The sequence below is a fragment of the Macaca mulatta genome, chromosome 15 (genome assembly GCF_049350105.2).
Source record: "Macaca mulatta isolate MMU2019108-1 chromosome 15, T2T-MMU8v2.0, whole genome shotgun sequence".
Taxonomy (NCBI): domain Eukaryota; kingdom Metazoa; phylum Chordata; class Mammalia; order Primates; family Cercopithecidae; genus Macaca; species Macaca mulatta.
Window position 1 is genome coordinate 1,592,914 of NC_133420.1, and position 25,683 is coordinate 1,618,596.

At 44.4% G+C, this 25,683-nt stretch overlaps 2 long non-coding RNA genes across 2 annotated transcripts in view; one reads left to right on the forward strand and one right to left on the reverse strand.

Annotated features, from left to right (window-relative positions):
• Positions 1-24,820, reverse strand: part of LOC144334900 (uncharacterized) — a 175,204-nt gene extending 150,384 nt beyond the window's left edge. The window contains exons 1-2 of the long non-coding RNA XR_013405155.1: positions 24,254-24,820; positions 2,306-2,340 (exon numbers count right to left, since the gene is read on the reverse strand). This is a non-coding gene — a long non-coding RNA (uncharacterized LOC144334900). The remainder of the gene's footprint in view (positions 1-2,305; positions 2,341-24,253) is intronic.
• On the forward strand, positions 3,181-10,157 carry LOC144334901 (uncharacterized). Its single transcript, XR_013405156.1, has 2 exons — positions 3,181-3,313; positions 7,779-10,157. It is a non-coding gene; the product is annotated as an uncharacterized LOC144334901 (long non-coding RNA).
• Positions 24,821-25,683: the final 863 nt, after the last annotated feature.

Consider the following 25,683-nt stretch of genomic DNA (forward strand, 5'->3'; position numbering starts at 1 on the left):
ACACAGCATGCACGTACAACACACTCATACAACATATAACACATACAACATACACACAACACACGCAACTCAACACAAATACATGTACAATTCACTCACAACACACAACACTCATACAACACACAACACATGCAACACATAAACACATGTACAACACACTGATACAACACACAACACTCATACATCACACACAATACATGCAACTCACATACGACATACACATACACACATACAACACACAACACTCATACAACATACAAAGCATGCAACTCACAAATACACGCACAACACACTCATACAACACACAACACTCAAACGTACAATAAGTGCAACTCAACACAATATGCACATACAACACACATACAACCCATGCAACTCACATACAACACAACACACTCATACAACACATTCATACAACACACACTATACAGATTCTAAGTATGAAATAGAAAACAGCACATGCACAGTTTCTAAATTTGATGAAAGCTTTTTTCAAGAAAGTCGTCCAACATCCAAACTGGTACCATGTCCTCATTTTCAGTTGCTGTTCAGATTCAAGCATTTTTATCATCTACTCTATGAATTATAATACAGCATAAACCCATTTTTCATTTTACACCCACTTTGCGGTGTGGTGCTCCAAAACAGGGGCCAGGAGCCTCAGAGTCGTCCCTCGGAACAAAACACAACCGACACTCAGAGGCCAGGAAGGGAACTCGGGGGGTGACACACACTCTCTCATCTGCAGAGTTCTGCTTCAAATACTTTACACGTAACCAGGGCTGGAACGGGTTGGTGAGGGTACAGACATGGCAAACTGAGAAGAAACTGGCAGGTGGAGAAAGATCAGTCAAAATCCAAGGAAAAATGCTGAACATTTTCCACAAATAGTTCACACAACAGATGATACTCAGGCTACTGAAAGTTTATTGAGAGGGGTCTTGCTCCAAAGAAAAAGTTCTCTCCCAAAGTTATCAAAGTTTCACAGCAGGCACCTGCCCCCAACACACCATCTTCCGAGGGCCTAGGAGTCAAAAAGAAGGTAAGACAGTAGTAAGGGTACAGGGGGAGGAGAGCGGGAGGGGACCGAGAACTCGGAACCAAGAGATGGGCGGACACTGAATGCCTGACTCCAAGGTTATCACCTCAGAAAACAAGTCTGTTTAAGTCCGTAGTAACAGTGTTAGTACTTTCACTGAACCTGCACTCAACACTGGAGAACCTCCCTGTGTTATGAAGACGATCTGAAAAATAACATTAATTCACAACGTAGAGTGATGATTCAGCCACAGAAAATAAAACTGACATAATCCACTACAAGTCACACTATGTCTTTCTTTAAGACTGGTTTATGATGCAGAAAAGAGGCAGTTTGAGATCTAAAATACTTAAACTGGCAAACACCTTGTTTCCCTGAATTCTCACAACCGTGGCATCGGCTAGAGTAAGACAGAGTGGTTTTCAGAGCTTCCAGAACAGCAGAACAGATCAATCATAAATATGCAAAAGTGATCTGAAAATAGAATTAATTAATATTCCACGTTTTGGCTTAAACTAGTCATGTGATTTCCAATAAGTGGGAAACATTCACACCAATTTTTATAAGAAAGTTCAATGTGAACACATAGTACAGAACATTGCCTTTGTTTTGGAATTTATTTATTTAATATGACAATTTCATTTGTATTTAGTTATTCCTGATGTTGAATGCTCATCTTTATTAATGATGAGCTACCCATTTTCTGACTGAGGAAACAGAAAATTGTCACTGCCTAACAGCAATACTCAAAACAGCCTGTATGAAAGGAAAAGGTATATCTGTGTGCACACAGATGCATACACATGCATACACGTACCTATACATGTACACACGTGTGTACATATGTGCATACACATACACACATACACGTGTATGCACGTGCACACGTGCATGCACATGTACACGTGTGTGCATGAGCGCACATGCATGCACACACACGCACATACATGCATACACACGCATATGCACATACACGTACACTCATATACACACATACATATACACACGTACACATGCACACACATACATGCATATACACGTGCACATGGACACGTGGACACGCACATACACACGCATACACACATGCACACACATGCATGCGTACATGCATACGTAAGTATCATCTCAGGTACGTGGATTCAAAATTCTGATGCAAACGAATAATTACAAAACAGGGTAGGGTGTCAACAAGTGAGAATTGAGATGAAAGTTCTGATATGTTCCAGAGACAATACGGGAGGTCGTCACATCACATAAATATCTTACCCATTTTAAACGTGACAATTCCTGCCAACATCGGCCTGGATTAAGATGATTTCATTGACATAAGGAACAGAAAATATAATATTTATTCTAATGAGATTCTGTAATCATTACATTATTTTCACAATTATAAGTAATCACTAAATAACTTCCTCCCAAGGGTCTAAAAATAAAAATAAGATAACAAAAGAAGGTCACAGTGCTGACAGCTTTATCATGCAAATCACAACTGTGAAAATTAAGCACGTTTTTGAGACTATGCCCTCCTCAAATATCCTTCCTGGAATTTTGTACCAGTAATGGCTGGTAATTCATTGTTATACCAGCTGGAAAGTATATCATTTGGGGTATGTGAAGTAAACATGTAAAGAGAAATGACCACACACACCTGAAACCAGGCCTCATTTCACAACTGTTTCCTACTTTCGATTTGCTTAGTTTACTTCATGAGGTATCTCGAGGAGAGAAAGCAGAGCTGGGATCTGCCCTGAGGCTGCTTCGGGAAGAGCTGGGTGGGCACCAAGACCCTCAGACCGAGGGCTGAGCTGCGTGGCTATGACCCCATCACTGCAGCTCCCCAAGCGTGTGTCCCTGTGTGTCACGCAAACCCCTGCCACACAGGGGACACACGCCACACGCCTGACACAGGCTCAGCACACAGGGAGCTGCAGGGGCCTTTGAAAACAGTATGCTGAGAATAGATAGGGCTCAAGGACAGTATCTCCAATTGAACTTTTAATGAACTCCCGTAGGCGCCAAGAAGGCGGGCAGATAAGGAAGAGCATAGAAACAAAGAACTGAGTAGAAGGTTACATCTGGGAAAAGAAAGTTTGTTTTGCATTGCATTCTTTCTGCTGACGTGGGGTTTATGGAGTATAAATAAAGTGAGGCGGAGGCTCTGAGCGCGGCCGCCATGTTCTCTGTGTGTCTTTGTCTTTTGTGTGTTCTTTCATTCTCCACCACCCCCGGCACGGACCCCAACAAGTGGCGCAGCGAGCAGGGTCAGCACGGGTGAGTAGGGGAGAACAAGAAGGGGAACCCCCTAGGGGCGGGTAAGGCCCGGATATTGTTAAGGGGAACCTTCTTAAGCTTTCATTATGGGGAATTCCATCTCTCTGGCCTCAGAATATTTACGGCTGTTTCAAGGACTGTTGCTGTCTATAGGAGTAAAAGTGAAAGAAAAAGACTTTGAAGTGATTGTTTGCCCATGTTGAACAACATTGTTACTGGTTTCAGTATCAGACTAAAGTGCAGCTGAATCGCAGAGAATGGTTACAGGTAGTAAAAACTCTGCTTAGAGCTCTCCAGTTAGGGGATATTATGCCTCTAAAATTGTGGACCTTGTGTGACTCTATCACTCAGACATTAGAGTTACTTGAGACTGATTCAGAGTGTGGTAATGTAGCCACAGGAGGAAAGATATCTGAGGATTTGGAAAAAATAAAAATAAAATAAATCTGAAATGGAGCCCATTTGTGCCAGGATAACAGAGGATGGGGGGGATAGCAAAAGGGGGAGAAGAGAAAAAGCCAGCTCTTCCTTCTTCTAAGGGAAATTCTGACATGCAGTGTATTATGGAAATGCTTCAACAAATATTACAGATATATTCTTCTAATTCACCTTTGCGAGCTTTCCCTGTTTCTTTTCATTCTGCCCTGTTAAAAGAGGATTTTCCAGTGCCTCCAACCCCCCAGCTTCCTTATCTTTACCTTTGTTTGGCAAAGTTGAAGCCCTGTTCACATCAGACATACTTTAAATTTATACTAAACACCTGTTTAATATGTTAAAACCAGTGTATATGTATATCTTATTGTTTGTTAAAATATTATGAGTATTTCAATAGTCAATAAATAAACACATTAATATTAACTATTAACATTAATATAGTATTAATAACCCCAGCTAGGAAATTGTTATGTTATAGGGGTGCATAGGTTCCACCAATTTACACTCCAAACAGAAGTTGAATATTCGAGCTGCTTAATACATTAACTACCTCTTGATATTTTCTGTGTTTTTAAATTTTAACCATTGTATTGTGTATGTAATGATTCTCAATTTGGTATTAATATACATATTTCCTAGTGAGTAATGATGTTAGACATATAGGTTTATTGTCATTTCTTTGTTCTGCTACTTTTGGTTGGGTTATTTGCCTTTTCTTATTAATATGTTGAGATTCTTTATATTTGGGGATATGACTATTATTATATATTATATATACTTTTAATTAAAAAAAAAATTTTAAGGAGCTGGATCTGTTTCCAATTATTTGTGCTTCTTTTGCTCCTAATGCTCAGTTTTCAAATGGTGGCAATAATGTCCAATTTAATGCCTTACAAATTAAATTTTTAAAAAGAAATGAAAGCTGCCATTTCTAACTATGGACCTCAATCTCCTTTTATCCTTGGTCTTCTTGATATTTTTCATCAGAAAATTTGATAATTCCTATAGACTGGAAGACTTTGGGGAAGGCTTTTCTTGATCGTTCTCAGTGGTTACAATTGCACAGCTGGTAAATGAACAAGGCACATGTATAGGCTAGAAAAAATGTTACGTGTGATCCCCCTGGACCCACTGAGGAACAACTCACAGGCACGGACCAATATGCTACTCTTAATGCTCAGGCTGGTTTAGATGATGTTGCCTTTACTCAAATCAAGACTTTGTTTTTAAGGGCCTGAAATAAGGTAGAGATAACAGGAAAATGTTCCCTTTCCTCTGTGAAGATTTTACAGGGCACAAATGAACTATATTCAGATTTCGTAGCCCGTCTTCAGGATGCTGTCTTCAAAATTGTGGGTGCTGGCCTTGCTTCAAAAATTGTGTTATAAACATTGTCTTTTAAAAATGCTTATGCTGACTGTTAAAAATTGTTAAAATCGTTAAAGGCCAATGGGGCCAATTTAGATAAATATATTAAAACTTGTGTTAGTGTTGGAGGGGCTATTTATGATGCTCAATTATTTGCTGGAGCTTTGTCTAAAGCCTTAAAAGGAATTAACAGACAAGGTGTTTGTTTGCAGTGTGGTAAACCTAGACATTTCAAAAAAAAGAATGTCATAAAAATTGAACACTTTTATCCCTCAAGGCAGAAAGCTGCCTTCAGAGGTGTACAAATATTGTGGTAAAGGTCGACATTGGACAAATAAATGTCGTTCCAAAACTGATAAAAGTGGAAATTTACTGTCTCCTCTCCTGGGAAACGGGAGCTGGGGCCCACAGGCTTGGGGCCCCAACAATTACAATAGAAGTCTACTACAATATTCAGTGAGCAATGGCCTACAACATTAAGGAATAAATTCAAGTCCTCCTTAAGGATCCCACACCTTACCCCAGTTTCTCAGCTTTATGCGGCAACTAAGCAGAGCGCCGCTGCTGACTTAGCTATTACTCAGCCTTATACTTTGTCTCCTAATAGAGGAGTATATAAATTAGCTATTAGAGTGTGTGGCCCTTTGCCAAAAGGACATGATATTACTAATAAAATGTTTATTTTGGTACAAGTTTCACAATTTATACGCCTAGAGGCAGGGGAACGTATTCTCAATAGAGAGGGTTTCGTAGCACAGAAAAAACTGTTTTTTGGGAAACTTTAGTTTCTAATCAAAAGCCTTTATGTTCATTGCACATTAATGGGATAGTTTTAAAAGAGTTAATTGATACGGGGGTGAATATGTCTATTATTTGTTTAAATTAGTGGCCTATACAATGGGAAAAAAGACAAGTTTCAGTTATACTCACTGGCTTGGGTGCTGCTTCTGTGATTTATCAAGACATAGAACCTTTAACCTGTGTCGGTCCTAAAGGTCAACAAGGTCAAGTGTTTTTTTTAATTTTTATATTGTTCCTATCAATATTAATTTTTGGGAACAAGATCTTTCACAACAATTTGCTGCTTTTTTAAACATTCCTCATATTTCCTCAGCTGCCAAAAATAAGATGTTCAAAATGGGCTACAATCCTTTAAACTCATAGCCACCACTCCTATTTAGGTGAAACAGTGACTATTATTTAAAGAAATACTTAGGACTCTAAAAGAGTAAGTCAAAAAACAAATGGCCGAGAGGAATATAAAGCCACGTATTTCTGCATGGAATTCCTGTCTTTGTCTTGTCTTAAAATTATAAATGTTTACATTAAACCTAGGGAAAGTTTACAGCCTGGTCTTCCTAATCCTGCCCTTATCCCACAAAGTTAAAACCAGAGAAAAGCAGCAAGATGCTTTTGTATCATTACAAACTCAGCTTTCTTTCTACTCACTTAATATTGCCACAGAAAAAATTTAACTGGATTTTCTTATCAATATTTAGGTTATACCTTGGGGGCACAAAATATTCGACCCCAAAAAATTCAAATTCGACGTGATCATTTAAAAACATTAAATGATTTTCAAAAGCTTCTAGGAGACATTAATTGGATGCGTCCTGTTTTAGGAATACCAACATATCAGTTATAACATCTTTTTTCTATTCTAGAAGGAGACAGTCACTTGGACAACTCACGGCATTTAACTCCTTTGGCTTTACAGGAACTCCAGCCTGTTGAAGAGCAACTTCAAAAGGCCCTTCCTTTTGTTTATTTCATACTTTACCTTCTCCCACAGGAATGATTCATCAAACTAGTCGACCACTAAAATGGATCTTTTTGTCCAATAAAATATCTAAACGCTTGGCTACTTATATCGATCGTTTAGCTGAACTGATCATCAAAGGACGGCATCACTGTCGACAACTTTGGGGAGGAGATCCTTCCTTAATTATCTCTCAATTCACTCATAGTCAGATCACTTATCTTCTTGCAACTTCTGATTCTTGGCAAGAAGCTTCATCAATCTTGAGTTACAGTTTATCCTTATCCCTCGGTGCAATAGGGAGAATTGTTTGCTATTCTCATGGTCTTACTTGATTTCCCTACTACTGGTTGTAACATTGTTAGTGATTCTCAATACGCCGTTTATGTTACTTCTTATATTTCTCAGGCCACTTTACCTCTTTGTACTACTTCTTCTCTTCAGAAATTCTTTTCTTTGTTATCCTTTACTTTGAGCCAACGTCGAGCTCCTTTATTCATCACTCATCTTCGTTCTCATTCTCAACTTTCTGGACCATTAGTTCATGGTAATACTCAGATTGATTTGCTTTTAATCGGCCACCTACATGCTGCAGAACAAAAATATACTCTACATCACACTAATAGTTCTGGCCTTCAACGATGGTTTCATTTAACTCATAAACAAGCTCGTTCTCTTATTCGAGCTTGTCCTTCCTGTGCTCCTTTGAGCATTCCATCCTTCCATCCTGGGGTTAATCCACGAGGTGTCCCTTCTTTTAGACGATTAAAGTATGTTCATCATACCATTGATACCTTTTCTCATTTCTGTTATTACTCATCTCTTAGCTTATTTCGCCATCATGGGCATTCCTCATACTTAAAACTAATAATGCCCCTGCCTATGTCTCTCGTAAATTACAAGTTTTCTTACAGCAATACAATATTCAACATATCACCGGTATCCTGGGCAACAGTCAAGGTCAAGCCATCATTGAGCGCACAAATTTAACTTTAAAAACTTAACTATTAAAACAAAACAAAAAGGGGGAAATGAGCCCCCCAGAAACCAGATTTTGAAACCAGATTTTGAAGGTTCTTTTTACCTTAATTTTTTTGAATCAATGGAGACAATTGCAAGACTCTGCTGTCGTAACCCATCTTTCCTCAACTCCCTCGGTGATAGTCCCTGCTGACAGTTTAAAGGTTTGGTATCCTAATGAAGAAGGTAAGCATGTTCAAGGGCAAGTTCTAAAACAGGGACGGGGCTATGCTCTTGTCCTTACAGGGAGTGGACCTGAGTGGTTTCCTACAAGATGATTGAAACCCTGTTGAAAAGAAAACTGGATTCAGCATGCATTTCTTCCTTTGTTAGATGTGCCTCGGCGGGAGACTTATTTCTCTTAGTGAGGCTTTGTATGAATATTGGACTTATATTCCCTTTCCACCCTTGTATCAGGGAGTCGCCTGAGAGGAGGCGGAAATTAAGGTTTTCACCAATAACATTACTTGGATGCCATCCCCCATATGGACAAGGACAACATAGAACGTTAAACAGCAATTATAATCAGCACATACCAATTTGGAGTGGAAGGACTTCCAATATGTATGGGAAATAGTCCTCATTGTCTCCGAAAATTGCATGAAGCTTGGGCTGTTCGTTATAGTCATGTGGCTGCTAATACTGTTATTATTGTAGCTAGAAGTTTTTAATATAATCATACTGTATATAGTAATGAAACTATTCCTAGTTCTTTACTTTTTGGTCCTATTCTAGAGGTTTCTCCTAATATTGAGGTGCTGGAGTGACAATAATGTCGGGGAACTAAACCCCGGATTTTATTAGAATACAACGGGATGCAAATAACTGATTGAAGTGTGCACGGTGATTTTCAAACAAAATTTAGTCACATACCTTTGAAATGACACTGGGTAAATAAAAGTATTGCTGCTAACAGTAATGAAACCTTGGTATGGCGTGAAGGAGGCCTGAAGTACAGAGTTATTTTTGGAAGTTGTTAGTTGCAGGCGATGCCATTAGCACTTTTGTGGGGAATATGCCCCTTTATCTTTCTAACCCGAATAACTCCTTTCATATTCAGTTATATCGGAATACCTCCTGATATATTATTGCTTGTGTCCGTAAGCCCCACCTATTATTAGCAGGAAATTTGACATGGGATAATCTTACGGGGACTGTTAATTGTACAGATATGTGTACATTTTTGTCTTGCCTCAATCATTCCTGGTGGCACAATTTTACTGAGGATATTTATATCCTCAGGGCTCGTAAGGAAATTTGGCTACCTGTTAACCTTACGCGACCATGGGGGGCATCACCTCTTGAGACTTATATTTGGACTTCTCTCCAGTGAACCCTCCGTGCCCTTGGACTTATAATTGCCTCGGTGATGAGCCTTGTCGCCATCGTCTCCACTGCAGCCATAGCAGGATTCGCTCTTCGTCAAAGCATACAAAATGCTGAATTTATGCAGCAATGGCACGAACAATCTCACCGGTTATGGCTTCAACAACGAAACATTGATTCTCAACTTGCTGAAAGATTGGACAACATGGAGCAAGCATTGACATGGCTTGGAGATCAGCTCACTGTACTCAGTACTCGGATGACATTACAATGTGATTGGAACTCCACTCAATTTTGTGTAACGCCTGTGCCTTTTAACATCTCTCAAAATTGGACTGTAATCCGAAAATTATTAGTAGGCCATAAAAATATTAGTTTGGACATCCAGGAGCTCACTCAGAACATTTCCGAAGCATTTCGACAACAATTACATGTGTTGTCCGGAACTGTAACCCTTCAGGAGCTGGGTCAGCGCCTTGCTTTAACCCATGGACCCAGATGAAGATATGGACTTCTACAATCTCTGGAAGTATATTGCTTTGGGCACTTGGATTGGGTCTACTTCTTTTGGTGATTCGATGCTCCCTCCATCGCCTCCAAAAACAAAAGAAAACACAAGAACAAATATGGGCTACCTTTTTAGGATTGAGGCAAAACAAAAAAAAAAGGGGGGGAAATGCAGGGGCCTTTGAAAACAGTATGCTGAGAATAGATAGGGCTCAAGGACAGTATCTCCAATTGAACTTTTAATGAACTCCCGTAGGCGCCAAGAAGGCGGGCAGATAAGAAAGAGCATAGAAACAAAGAACTGAGTAGAAGGTTACATCTGGGAAAAGAAAGTTTGTTTTGCATTGCATTCTTTCTGCTGACGTGGGGTTTATGGAGTATAAATAAAGTGAGGCGGAGGCTCTGAGCGCGGCCGCCATGTTCTCTGTGTGTCTTTGTCTTTTGTGTGTTCTTTCATTCTCCACCACCCCCGGCACGGACCCCAACAGGGAGCGATCAGTAAGTGGTGACTAGAGAGAAGTGACGGCCTTCAGCGTGGACGGAGAAAACAGGCCACAGACTCACAGAGGAAACGCCACAGATCCACAGACGGAGAAAACACCACAGATGCACGGACAGAGGAAACACCACAGACGCACGGAGGGAAGAAAAGCGCCACAGACGCATGAAGGGAGGAAAAGTGCCACAGACGCAGGGACGAAAGAAATGCCACTGACGCACGGATGGAAGAAACACCACAGACGCATGGATGGAGGAAACGTGCCACAGAGGCACACACGGAGAAAACAGGCCACAGATGCACGAACGGAGGAAACGCCACACATGCACGGACAGAGGAAACAGGGCAGAGACGCCCACACACCAGTGTGGAACGTCGGACAGGAACGTCCTGGCCATGCACTGTCCACTCCCCCTAGAGACTTCCCACCCCAGAGCACTCAGGATGGCTGTGGAGCGCCTGCCACGCACCCCAGAGGCGAAGCTGGGGAGCCAGAGATGAGCAGGTTCACGTCCATCAAATGCAGCTGCAATCCCTGTAATAACTGCAGGTCACTATTAAACAGAAGGGCACCTCACTTGGAATAAAAGCACTCTGCATAAAAGAACTAAAGATTGGCTGGAGACAGCTTAGAAACCGTCACCATTATTCTTGTTAGTGACAGTGAAGCTTCAAGAGTGGTCATTTTTCCTGTAGAAATCCCACAGAGGTGATTCCTGGAACTCATTTAGAATATTTCTTTCTCAGAAACCACACAACCAAGAACTTAATAGTGCCGTCTCTTGACCAGAAAGATTCAGATTTCTGATGAAACTAAACCCTGTCCAGCCTCCTGATTCTAGAAGATGCTATACAGAAAAGCTAACTCAAAGGGGTCTCATTTCTTTTGTCGTCCATGACACATATAAAAAAAAATTTTAAATATACAAAAAATGTAGGAATTGTACAGTGAATACCCATGTGTCTACCCCCTGGATCACAGATTAGATTTAAATGTAAAGTTCTAAAGGTTCCCAGCTAAGGAAACGTGCAGTGTAAGCCTCTACCTGGTTAGAACCAAGGGGAATGGAATGAGCTTTCCCCAGCCTTCCTGCTCAGCTGGGAGGAGCTGCCACAGCTCAGCCACCCCACCCCAGAGCACCCAGGATGGCTGTGGAGTTCCTGCCACCCACCCCAGACGTGAGGCTGGATAACCAATCGCGGTGTTAAGAATGAGCCAGCCTTTAGAGGCCATGTGGTCTATACTTGAATAGAAAATGTTCCAGGAAACTAAAGATTCCAATGCATGCACTGAATTCCTAACCATTTGAAACCCAGGCTCCTCATCTATATACAAAGAACAACACTCTCTCCTGGGAAAGCATTTCAGAAGCACGAAAAAGGATCCACATGAGAGCAGCTGAAAACTACAAGGCATCATGCAATTATAAACCTTTTTCTATATCTTTGTTTCAAGGAATGTCAGCATTCTAAATATTGCAGTTCATCCCACATCACCTTTCAGGAGCAAATCATAACGATCAAAACTATCAGCAGAATCACTACCAGCTCAGTCACCACGTGCTTCTTCTTCCCGCATGACAATTCCTGCAGAACGATGGGACCATCCCAGAATGGCTCCCTGCCATCATGTGCCCATTCTCCTTCCCCAGGGAGCTATTCCTGTACTCATGGGGCATGGGAAACCTGTATAACGTCACCAGAAAGTCCTTGTTTGACTTACACACTTCCCAGAAGGACTGATTTTATCCAGACTCCTAACTGTGTCAAACACTAAACCTGAAAAATCATCAAGAAACCAAAGAAATGTAAGGCCAGGTCCTGCCCCAGGTGCATGGCTACTAGGGGAGAAATAGAAAATGAGACATGAAAGGAAAGTTTTAAGATATTCAGACCATCACTGGATGATTCCAGGAACCCATTACAGATCATTGCTGTTCCTAATAACAGGAAAGAAATTCTAAAATCCCAACAGGCATGGTGAGTCCCTCACTTGCATGAAGTGAAAATAATAATCCATCACTCTCTTCAAAAGGACAAAAGAAAAACTCTACTTCCTCTTCATATTAATTTGTGTAAAGCAACTTAAGTGAGAAAATCTTAATGTCTGGACTGTGATATCAATAGCAAAATAATCCCAAGATTCCCAATTAAAAGATACAGATGGGCTGAATGAATTTAAAACAAGAAAAACTGACTATATGCTGCCTACAAAAAACTCAGTTCAGCCGCAAAGACACACATAGACTAAATGTGAAGGGATGGAAAAACACATTCCACATTAATGGAAATCAAAAGTGAGCAAGAGTAGCCATATTTATTTCAGATCAATCACAATTTAAGTCAAAAACTGTAAAAAGGAGACAAAAAGGTAATTATATAATAAAGAGATCAAAATAGCAAAAGGATATAACAATTACGAGTATATGTGCACCCAACAACAAAGCACTCAGATATATAAAGCAAATATTAGTAGATCTAAATAGAAAGAGAGGTCTGGCGCAGTGCCTCATGCCTACAATCCCAGCATTTTGGGAGGGATGTGGAGGCAGGTGGATCACCTGAGGTCAGGAGTTTAATACCAGTCTGGCCAACATGGTGAAACCTTCTCTCTACTAATACAAAAAATTAGCCCAGCATGGTGGCACATGCCTGTAATCCCAGCTACTTGGGAGGCTGAGGCAGGAGAATCACTTGAACTCAGGAGGTGGAGGTTGCAATGAGTTGAGATTGCACCTCTGCACTCCAGCCTAGGCAACAACAGCAAAACTCTGTCTCAAATAAATTTATATATACATAAATATACACACACACACACACATATATATACGTGTGCGTATATATATATATCTATCTATATATATATATATATATATGGAGAGAGAGAGAGACAGAGAGAGACAGGGAGACACCAACACAACAATAGTAGGAGCTTCAAAATCCCACTGTCAGCACTGGAGGTCATCTAGACAAAAAATAACAACAAAACATCAAATTTAAAGTCCAGTGTAGACCAAATGGACCTATCAGACATTTACAGAACATTTCATCCAACAGATACATAATGCACATTCTTCTCCTCAGCACATGGAACATTCTCTAGAATCCACCACATGTTAGGCTACAAAAGAATTCTCAATACATTTTTTCTAAAATTGAAATAACATCTAGGATACTCTCAGACTCTAACAGAATAAAGCTATAAATCAACAACAAGGAACAGACACTTCTCAAAAGAAGACATTTATGCAGCCAATAGAGACATGAAAAAATGCTCATAATATAGAATGAGACCACCACTTCTCCTGTTGTCTTTCCCAACTTTTCCCGTCTCCCCTTTTCCCTAGTTTATAAGACAGGAGAAGGGGGAGAAAACAAAAAGTTGGAAGGAAACAGAAGTAAGATAAATAGCTAGACGACCTTGGCACCACCACCTGGCCCTGGTGGTTAAAATAATAATAATAATATTAACCCCTGACCCAAACTACTAGTGTTATCTGTAAATTCCAGACATTGTCTGAGAAAGCACTGTAAAACGTTTTGTTCTGTTAGCTGATGCATGTAGCCTCCCATCATGTTTTGTCTGCGGCTAGTCCTGCTACAATAATCACTCGCCATCAGAGAAATGCAAATCAAAACCACAATGAGATACCATCTCACACCAGTTAGAATGGCGATCATTAAAAAGTCAGGAAACAACAAGTGCTGGAGAGGATGTGGAGAAATAGGAACACTTTTACACTGTTGGTGGGACTGTACACTAGTTCAACCATCGTGGAAAACAGTGTGGTCATTCCTCAAGGATCTAGTACTAGAAATACCATTTGACTCAGCCATCCCAATACTGGGTACATACCCAAAGGATTATAAATCATGCTGCTATAAAGACACATGTACATGTATGTTTATTGCGGCACTATTCACAACAGCAAAGACTTGGAACTAATCCAAATGTCCATCAATGACAGACTGGATTAAGAAAATGTGGCACATATACACCATGGTATACTATGCAGCCATAAAAAAGGATGAGTTCATGTCCTTTGTAGGGACATGGATGGAGCTGGAAACCATCATTCTCAGCAAACTATTGCAAGGACAGAAAACTAAACACCGCATGTTCTCACTCATAGGTGGGAAATGAACAGTGAGATCACTTGGACACAGGAAAGGAAACATCACACACTGGAGCCTGTTGTGGGGAGGGGGGAGGCGGGAGGAGGGAGGGATAGCATTAGGAGATATACCTAATGTAAATGATGAGTTAATGGGTGCAGCATACCAACTTGGCACGTGAATACACATGTAATAAACCTGCACATTGTGCACATGTACTCTAGAACACAAAGTTAATTAAAAAAAAAAAAACAAAAACAAGGAGAACTTTCAAAACTGTATAAATACATAGAAATTACACAATATGCCCTTGAATAGCCAATGGGTCAATGAAGAAATGAAGAAGGAAATTTAAAAATTTCTTGAAATAAATGAAAACAGAAACACAACATATCAAAGTTTATGGTATACAGCAAAAGCAGTATTAAGAGGAAAGTTTATAACAATGAACTCCTACATTTAAAAAACAGATTTAAAATAAACAACCTAACAACGAACTGCAATGAGCTAGAAGAGCAAGAACAAATCAAATCCAAAAGTGGTAGAAGAAAAGAAATAACAAAGATCAAAGAGGAACTAAATAAACTTGAAACTAACAAATATAAAAATGAAGAAAAAAATATTGGTTTTTTGAAAAGATAAATAAAATAGACAAACCATTAGCTACACTAAGCAAACAAAAAGAAATCCCAAAGAAATAAAATTAGAAACAGAAAAGGAGAATGATAGTTGATACTACAGAAATACAAGGGATCATTACAGACTATTTTGAACAATTGTATGTCAACAGATTGGAAAATCTAGAAGAAATGGATAAATTCCCGGACACGTACAACCTACCAAGATGGAACCAAGAAGAAACGGAAATCCTGAAGAGACCAATAATGAGTAACATGTATGACTAAGTAATAATAAAAAGTCTCCCAACAAAGAAAACCCCAGAACTAGGTGACTTCGCAGCTGAACTCTACACATTTTTATTTCAATTCTTCTCAAACTATTCCAAAAGTATTGAAGAGGAGGGAATTCTGCCAAGTTCATTCTTCAAGACCAGCATTACCCTGATACCAAAATAAGGCAAGGACACAATAAAAAGAGAAAACTATAGGTCAATATTCCTGATGAACACAGATGCAAAAATCCTCAACAAAATACTAACAAACTGAATCCAACAGCAAATCAAAAAGATTATACACCATGATCAAGTGGGATTTATCCCACGATGCAAGGATTGCTCATCAAACACAAATCAATAATCATGCTACATCACATCAACAGAATTAAGGACAAAAACCATAATATCATTTCGATAGATACAGAAAAAGCATTTGATAAAATTCAACGCTGCTTCATGATAGAAAGTCTCAACAAACGAGGCACTGAAGGAAACATACCTCAACACAATAAAGGCCATATGTGACAAACCCACAGCTAACATAATGGGGAATGGGGAAACACTAAGAGCTTTTTCTCTGAGATCTGTAAAAGACAAGGACGCCCACTTGTGCCACTCCTATTCAACACAGCACTGAACGTCCTAGTCAAGAGCAGTCAGGCAAGAGAAAGAAATCAAGGGCACCCAAAGTGGAAAGGAGGCACTCTAATTATCTGTTTTCAGACAATGTGCTCTTATATATTAAAAAAAAAAAAAAAGACTCCAGCAAAAATCTCTTTGAACTGATAAACAAATTCAGTAAAGTTACAGAATACAAAATCAACATATAAATATCAGTAGCATTTCTATAGACCAACAATGAGCCAGTGAAAAAAGAAATCAAGAAAGCAATCCCATTTAACTACAAAAATATAAAATAAAAATAAAAATACCTCAGAAGAAATCTAACCCAGAAGGTTAAAGATCTCTATGAGGAAAACGATATTCTACCCTCGGAAGGTAGAACAGTGGCTTCTAGAGACAGGAAAGGGCGGCGGGAAGGCAGAAAGGGAGAGGTTGTCTAATGGATACAAAATTACATCTAGATAGTAAAAATAAGGGTTAGTGTGCTATAGCCTTGTAGGGTGACTATAGTTTACAATTTATTGTATATTTTCAAGCAGCTAGAAGAGAGGATTTTAAATATTCCCAGCATTAAGAAATGACAAATGTTTGAGATGATGGACATGCTAATTACCCTGAGTTGCTAATTACACACGAAAAACATGTATTGAAATATCATACTGTATCCCATGGATATGTACTATAATGTGTCCATTAAAAATAATAATTGTTAAAAACCCAAGGGTCATTTCTCATGTGTCCTTTGTCAGTGTTGTGGTCCATTGGTGGAGACCTAGCCATTTGCAAGTAAGACTATAGTCACTTGAGCTGAAAGCAAATGAATCGTCACAAAAATTACCACTGGCACCGAGTCTTCTTTCCAGAATTTCCTGCCCACAGCACTGCCACAGTCACTGTGGGCAGGAAAGACACACTAGCACCCAAGTTTCAACCCCAGTAAAGTTGATGCTTTTATTTCTCTGGTTTGGAATAGGTGTGTGTTCATAATTTACGTTTACTCCAACTGTCCCCTTGCTTAAATAGCTTCTTAAGGATAACTTCCTCTTACTAAATCCCAACAGCTTCTGAGCATCCATTATATTCTCCAAAGTAAATAAAAAGAGAAAACGTGTTGAAACCCTGATAATGTTCACTTAAGAATCCAGCATGATGTACAGCTTGAAATGGCTACTCCACCTTGTTCCTTTACATGACTTTTAAAGTAGCCCCAGTTATTATACATAATTGAAGTCATAATTTCTGCAATACCATTAGGTCCACGAACGGTGGGGCCAGGGGACTTCAAAGTCTGTCTCCGATTTTTTTTTTTTTTAAAAAGGAAAGCTCATGAGAGTAGGTAATGAAAATAAATATTCACACAACTCGGAACAGGGGATGGTGAAACATAAAGCTCCAGCCTGGCACAGGTGTCCAGCCAGTGAGGGTGGGGACACAGACTCATACGGTCCCCACAATCCCTCAGAAATGCCACAGACAGGTGGGTGGCCTGAGACAGAGCCAGGCTCCGAATTCCGGGAGCTGTCTGGCTCATGTGCACCTCATGTGGTCCACACTGCACGAGGATGCCCAACGTCACCAGTCCCGGTGCAGAACACAAGAATGCCCCATGGCATGAGCCCCCGCTGCACAGCATAGCCCGAAGGTGCCAGCTCAGACTCCTACACACGCTGGTCACCAAGGCACTGCCCTCCAGGAAGGAGGACCCCAGAGGTCGTGGCAGGGTGAGGTTCTGCTCTTCATCATCCGCGAGCAGAGGGGAAAGTCCCAGCAGACATTTGGGGAGCCTCTACACGTGGTTCTGGGACTCTGAGTGGAGGTTCAAAGATGTCCCCAGGTACGCCAGACTCAAACCTAAAAAAGACCCATTCTTCCAGATATGCCCAGACTGGAACCTATATAGGCCATCCTTCCTAGCTTTTCTCTGGAAAAGCAGGCTTAAAAGAGTATCGACTAAAAGGGGCCACCAGGAAGACAGAAGTCCTATCTTTAAAAAAAGATTTTTTTTTTTTTTTTTTTAAAAAAGAGGCACTGAGGCTCTGACCCATCTGAGCACAGAGTACATGCTCGGCAGCCTCTGTCAGAGCAGAGCAAGTACACACATGCTCTCCATGCCCTGTGCTCCCAGCACCCGTGCTCCCCGCACCCATGCTTCACACGCCCGTGCTCCCCACACCCGTTCTCCCCGCACCCGTCCTCTCCACGCCCATGCTCCCTACACCTATCTGTGCTCCCCATGCCTATGCTCCCTGCAGCCGTGCTCCCCGCACTGTGCTCCCTGCGCCCATGTCTGCTCCTCGAGCTCTCTTCCACTGGTTTCCTCTGTACATCCCTCTTGATAGTCACTGTCACCTCGAATCACCTGGCTAAATGGAGGTAAAGCAAAAGTCTAGAGTAGCACATTGGAGGACAGAGTGGAAGTGGCTATTTACCAAGCAGGGCTATGAGATGAGCGCATCTGATCCCCATTAATCCTGACGGTCAGTTGATTAGCCCTGTTCAACAGCTGGGGACACTGAGGTGTGGAAGGACGGGCTTGCTTACCCCAGACGATGCTGACAGTGTGGGCCCAGCCCAGTCCCACAGCCACCAGGAGGAGGCTCCTCACTGGGCAGGCGCGGAGGTGCAGCCCAGAGAACGCTTGGGACCCTGGCACAGACTCCTCAGGAAGGAAACAGAAAGGCCCACAGAGACTCAAGCAGCACAGAAGAAGGTCACCCACAAGTTAAAAATAGATGTTTGTGCTTTACCGTCCCAGAGTGCTAAAAATCCAACCCACTCACACGCACAGCCTGACGTGAGCCTGGCCTCCTGCAGCACTGGGCTAAGCGAGAGACGTACCTGCCTCTCTCCCGACAATAGCAGACTTGGCAGCTATTCTTCAATGTACTTGACACGCTTCCGTGAGGGATTAAGCGACACTCTGTCGACACTGGCTAAGTTTAATCCTGACACAGCCAACCATCTAGATCTGCAGTGAACAAACAACTTACTTTGGATGATTCTGCCACTAACAAAGACCCTGAATCTCCCACCAAAGCTTAGTGACACGACTTACCTTTCTGTTTTCATTTCAGGTACACTGGCCCACATGATCTAATTTACCTGCTGATAATGCCTTGGAAAGACCACCAGGGGGCCCCACACCATTTTCAGCTTTAGAGGGATGTGAATTTCCCTTTGATGAGAAAGGTGATGGGGAAATAAAACAAGGATCCAAAACAGATGCCTGTGTGTTTCCTGGGAGTGATAAAGTCAGGAACTGCCTCTGTGTGTCAGGCGAGGGAGTAACAGAGACAATGGCACCAACTCCTGAGACAGAGGACCTGATGCATGGTGCAGCTACCGCCTGTGGCCAAGGAAATTCCAGGGAATGTAGACCCCAGTTGTATGGTACAGCCACCATGTGCGACCACAGAAATTCCAGGAATGCAGACCCTCAGTCACATGGTACAGCCACTATCTGCAGCCACAGAAATTCCAGAGAACGCAGACCCTCAGACACATGGTACAGCCACTATCTATGGCCATGGAAATTCCAAGGAATGCAGACCCTCAGTCACATGGTACAGCCACCATATATGGCCACGGAAATTCCGAGGAATGCATACCCCAGTCGCATGGTGCAGCCACAGCCTGCAGCCACAGAAATTCTGGAGAACGCAGACCCCAGTCGCATGGTACAGCCACTACCTATGGCCATGGAAATTCCAGAGAACAGAGACCCTCATTCCCATGGTACAGCCACCACCTATGGCCACGGAAATTCAGGGGAACGCAGACCCTCAGTCACATGGTACAGCTACCACCTGTAGTCACAGAAATCCTGGGGAACACAGACTCCAGTCGCATGGTGCAGCTACCACCTATGGTCACAGAAATCCTGGGGAACACAGACTCCAGTCGCATGGTGCAGCCACCACCTGCAGTCACGGAAATTCCAGGGAATGCAGACCCCAGTCACATGGTACAGCCACCATCTATGGCCACGGAAATTCCAGGGAACATAGACACCAGTCGCATGGTGCAGCCACCACCTGTGGCCATGGAAATTCTGGGGAATGCAGGCCCCAGTCTCTAAAGTATGAACTTCACTGCAGTGAATGTGGAAGAGTTACTCTCTGTGCAGAGCTCAGTATCCAGAAGGGGAGATGGCCCCAGGAATGCCTTCCTCCTCTTCAGAGCTCAGGGCCTAGGGCTGACACCCTTGGGAGGGGTCCTTGTTCAGCAATTGTGCCTGGAGAGGGTCCCCCAACACTCACCGTGCACCTCCTAGGAGCGGAGGCTACAACAGGGAGCCAGAGACCAAGCTCTGCTCAGACAACAGTGAGCTGATGGCCTTCCACTCTAAGTTCAATAGGGACCCAGGGACCAAGCTCTGCTCAGACAACAGTGAGTTGATGGCCTTCCACTCTAAGTTCAACAGGGACCCAGGGACCAAGCTCTGCTCAGACAATAGTGAGCAGATGGCCTTCCACTCTAAGTTCAACAGGGACCCAGGGACAAAGTTCTGCTGAGACAACAGTGAACTGATGGCCTTCCACTCTAAGTTCCAACTGCATGGAATGTGTATTCCATGAATGCTTGTTAAATGAATGATTCATATAAGGTCATCTGCGCTGACCTTTGCTGGTCTGCTGACTGTGAGCTTCAGAGCATAGGCCTCATTCCTGGAGCAGCCAGCTCTTCCCAGAGCGACGGCCACTGCAGGGCAAAGCCCAGAGCTTGTCCTGCAGCAACACACTCAGGACCCTGCGCTGGGCACGCTGGGGGCCTCTCCAGCAGAAGATCCCCAGCCCTGACCTTGCAATACCAGTGAACCCCAGGGGAGTCCCAAGTGCTCAAAATCATGTAAATGTCCATTGTGATTTAACATATCAATTTTAGAAGAAAGGGCATATTGCCACCTCCCTCCTCAAATTAGGGACTATAAATCGATCCATCACCCTAACTGAGACTCTGCCTTAAATTCTGCTAAAACTACCATCCAAACACTCAAATTTACATTAGCGTTAAGGGAAAAAAAAAAACTAAAACAAACACCTGTAAGAAACGGTCAAGTAACCTGTGATACATCAACCCAAAGATTAAACATGAAAACAATGAAGTAGCAAGATATTAAAAGAATATAAACTCTATGTACATCATGGCCCAAGGTTCTAAAATTACACAGAGACAAAGACTGGAATGGAAGGGGGATATGTTTACAGATACATTTTTTATTTTTTAATTTTTAATATTACTTCTCTAATGTATGATTTGACTAACCAGATAATTCAGCAAAAAATAAAAAAATTAATTGTGCCTATAGATAAATATGTAAAGAATCCTTTTCTCTGATGCCGATGGAATTAGTTTGGGTCTGACCCACAGTCTTCAACCTTTTAATTAAGACACAAAAATCATCTTTCAAGCTGTTAGGAAAAAAAGAAGAAAAAGATTGAAAACCAGGAGCCCAGAAGAAAAGGACTCGCTATGTATCACAGCGTCTCTCCACGCCTCTCCACCCCGGACAGTGCTCCCTCTTTCCCCATTTTCATACCTACTGCACAAAACACTTAGTAAAGAACTATCTCAATTCATGAGTCACACAGCACAAAGGGCCAGTGTCGCTGCCAAACATACCCTGCAGCCCCAAAACGAAGAGGCAACTGGTTCCTTCCTTCCTCAGTGAAGGAAGAATGAGAGGCTGCTGGTTGTCATTTTAAATCTCACACCTCAATGTCTTAGCACTTTCCTGCTTTGTTGGTTTCCAGGGCTTATTAAAATTAACCACCCCACCCCCCCCCCCCCCCGCGGATATTGAAGAAAGAAAGCAGGACGGTTGTGCAGGCTTCCAAGAGGCAGAGCCCTGCTTCCGCGGCCACCTCTGTCTTTCTACCCACAGCAGCCGGGTTTACCAATTAGTCTCCCTTAAAGAGCAGTTTATGCTCATCGCGAACAAATGGATGCAAATGCTTCTTTTGAGATGCAGCAAGTTTTGGGCCCTCAGCAGAAAGAAAGAAGAAAGAATGGAAAGAAAGAAAGAAAGAAAGAAAGAAAGAAAGAAAGAAAGAAAGAAAGAAAGAAAGAAAGAAAGAAAGAAAGAAAGAAAGAAAAAGAAAGAGAGAGAGAGAGAAAGAAAGAGAGAGAAAGAAAGAAAGAAAGAAAAAAGAAAAGAAAAGAAAGAAAGAAAGAAAGGAAGAAAGAAAGAAAGAAAGAAAGAAAGAAAGAAAGAAAAGAAAGAGAGAGAGAGGGAAAGAAAGAGAGAGAAAGAAAGAAAGAAAGAAAAAAGAAAAGAAAAGAAAAGAAAAGAAAGAAAGAAAGAAAGAAAGAAAGAAAGAAAGAAAGAAAGAAAGAAAGAAAGAAAGAAAGAAAGAAAGAAAGAAAGAGAAAAAACAGGGCACTGGCACAACAGTCATAACCTGTGTGGCACACACACAGAAGGAAAGTTAAAGCCCTGGAGGCGGAGGCGTTCGGAAAGGGAAGGTGGAAGTAGGAAGGACGCCCACGGGATAGAGTGGTCAGAAACAGACCACCTCACCAAAGGGCGCCTTAGACGTTCCAGAGGACAAAATGCCCCTCTTTCCAGGGTAAACACCCATTTGCCAAACTCAGCCAGTGACGGTAAGCAGGAGTTTGCTTTTTTTTTTAAGGCGTCTGAGTAACGATGACAAGAGCAAGAAATGAGCTTAATAATGGGACTGACAGGGCCCTGGGCTGGTGACTCTGCTGATGTGCACAGCATCAAAACCCAGGTTCCTCAATGCGCTCCCTCTGCAGTTCAGGACAGCACTACAACTCACCCCATCAATCACTGCTTAAAAAATCAGTTCTAAAAAAAGACGACCCATTTGAAAGCAGCCGGAGGAGGAAGACAGAGAGTGTCTCACAGAATCCAACCGCTTGTAGCCTCGGAACCATAACAAGAATATGAAACTAGCGGGTCCAGTGTGAGGCAGAACAGAGACGCCGTCACGGCTCTCAGGAGGCTGAGCAGGAAGCGCATGGCTCAGGCCCTGCAACGCCCTAAGGGCGCCTGGAGCAGCCCACAGGCCTGTGTCCTTCGTGTGGGTTCACCTTCCTAGTTTCCTGGGTAAATTCAATGTACAGCATTTATTCGCCAAGAAAAGAACATTCAAATCAAACTACTGTCATAACTCTGAAGGGCTCTTAACACTCCAGTCCACACGTTCAAAAGCCCACAAATATCAGTGCTGCCACTGTGCAGGTAACAATGTTTTGGATGCGTCATGCACGTAACCAGTAACGACGTTTTCATGTTTTCCGTAGCCATCTCATTCAGGATACTAAAATGATCTGTGACGACTTGATACTTAGTTATCTGTGATTTTCAGATAGATTTAACAAGGCTACCTGGCCAAGAAGGCCTCACCCTCCTGAACCTGGGCACCGGTGCCCCTACGTGCACCCGGGGCCTGGGGAGCGCAGTCTCCACCACCTCTCGCTCTTCAATGTTAAATGTCCTCCCGGAGCGCCTGCGTCGTGGGCCCAGGCTCGGCCCCTCCTGGAGAGCCCTTTCCACATTACAGGACAGGGGAAGCCCAGAGCCCGCGCTGCAGCGCCACTGACGTCCCGGAGTCCCCGATTCCTGCTCCTTCCCTTCCGCGGAGGCTGGCGGGGAGGGCCTGGGACCCATTTTAGTTTTCGGTTTTGTCACGAGCCGGAAGGCGACAGCACATGCGAGCGCAGGAAACCCTTTTTTAAAATCTTCCAACGGAAACGCGAGGGGCTGCCTGACTGCCTCGGAGACGCTAGGCGGGAACCCACAGCACCCCTGCCTTTTCCCCCATTGCAGCAGCCGGGACCCCGCCCACGCCGCGGGGGGCCCGAGGCGACAGGAGGCCCGCCGAGATCCGGCCGTTTCTTCCTCCACAAGCTGGGGGGTGGCGTGGGGCGGAGTTGGGGGGCGGGGGCAACTTAAGAAGTGATCGCGCTGTACCCAGGATTCGGAGGGGAAGCCCGGCCCCATCCTACAGCTCAGAGGCAGAACGACCCCGGAAGGTGCTCCAGGCGACCCCCTCTACCAGGCTCAATTTAAAACATAAACCGGAGAGGGTGGAAAGCTCACTATTTTCCGAATGGAGGTTCCTATCGCCATGTTCCTTCCTCCTCCGCCCCACCCGGCATGGACCCCGGGGCTGCCTTGCCGGCTCCCGCCGCCCCGCAGGTACCCCTGCCGCTCCCGGGCACGGGCTTCTCCCCAGTTCTTCCCATCGCTTCCCCGCTCTTCTCCCCAGTTCTTCCCATCGCTTCCCCACCTTTCCCCGGGTCCTCCCATCGCTTCCCCCTCTTCTGCCCGGTTCCCCCATCCCCTTCGCCCTGTTCTCCCCTTCTCCCTCTTCTCCCCTTCTCCGTCCGTCCCTCCCTCGCCGCCCGGAGGGGGGCGCGCACCTTGAGCATGTCCCCCGCTGGTCACCACGCCGATGGCCTTGCCGGCCCCGGAGAAGTGCTCCAGGAACTTCCGCAAGGAGCCCTTGGGGGCCCGGGAGTCTTCCGCGTCCAAGGCGAGGAGGCCGAGGGCAGCCGCTAGTCCGGGTGCGCAGCAGGCAATGGAGACCCTGCCCGCGTGCGCCCGACTCGGAAACGCTGCCCCGCCCGCGCCCCCGCCCGGCCCTAGCGTCAAAGGGCCTTGACGGGCGGGGCCCAAGCGCACAGGAGGGGCTGCGGGGGTGGGGCGCGGCTAGGGGCAGGGGCAGGGGCAGGGAAAGGGGCAGAGAAAGGGGCAGGGGCTGGCCGGGGCCGGGTGTGGGCGGGAGGACCTACGCGGGGGTCGTCGTAGGTGGCTGCCGCGCTAGCGGTGGGTGAGGTCGCGGAGGCGGGGGTAACACCACAAGTGGGCGGAGTCCCTGGGGGTGGGGCCGCGTTGCCGGTGCGCTACCCTTGCGGGTGGGTTGGAGGACTCTGGTTGGGGCCTTTAGAGATGCCCGGAGCGCCACAGGTGGGGGCAGGGGCAGCGACCGGGGGAGGGGAGACCGCAAGGGGGCGGGGTCACATCGTTCGCTGGGCGGGTCAAGGCAGGGCGGAATAGAACGCCGGGAGCATCTCCCGGGGCGGGAGGGGGGGGGCAAGGGAGACCGTGAGTGGGCGCGAACGCCGGGGCCGGTGGAAACCCCGCACTTGCGGGGAGCGCCGATGGCGGGGCGGGGTGGAATTGGGGCGCGGAGACCCCACCTGGACGCGGAGGCTCGCGGCAGGCCCGGTAGATCCGGCTGTTGTCAGCGCCGAGCCCGGCCGCGCGCACAGCTTCTTGGTGGCGGCAGGATTCCTCCTGGGGCTGCGCTAGGAGCCTCTGCGCGCGGCTTCCTCGATCCCCGCCCCCACGTTTTCTCTGCAGCCTGAGGTCGGGAAGGACGCACGGAGAGTGGATCCTCCAGGTGGTGGGAAAAGCTGAGCGCGGCGAGCTTAGCTATGACGAAGCTGCGATTTCCCGGGTCCACGGGGTCTGTGGCGCTCCCGGGCCCCCAGCTCGTCCCGTAGGGAGAAGAATCCTTGGGGTGGGGGAGAGTATCGGGGCGCTACACTCAGAGACGCATGGGCGCGCGAAAGTCAGAGTGGGATAGGAGGAGGCGCAACGGGACTGACCTGGCGGGGAGGCGGGACGACCCTTCCTCCCTATGGACAGGCGCGCTGCTGTACGCTGTGCCGACCTCGGCTGACTTCACCGGCCAACTCCACGTGCTGAAATACGCACATCCAAAGCGCTGTGCCAGTTGCCCATCCACAGCTTAACAGCCTGGTGCCAGTTACCTGCGATGGGACAGGGAGCAGCCCCTACAAAAGCACGGGCTTATGGGATCCCGGTTCCTTCAGTGCTCACCCCA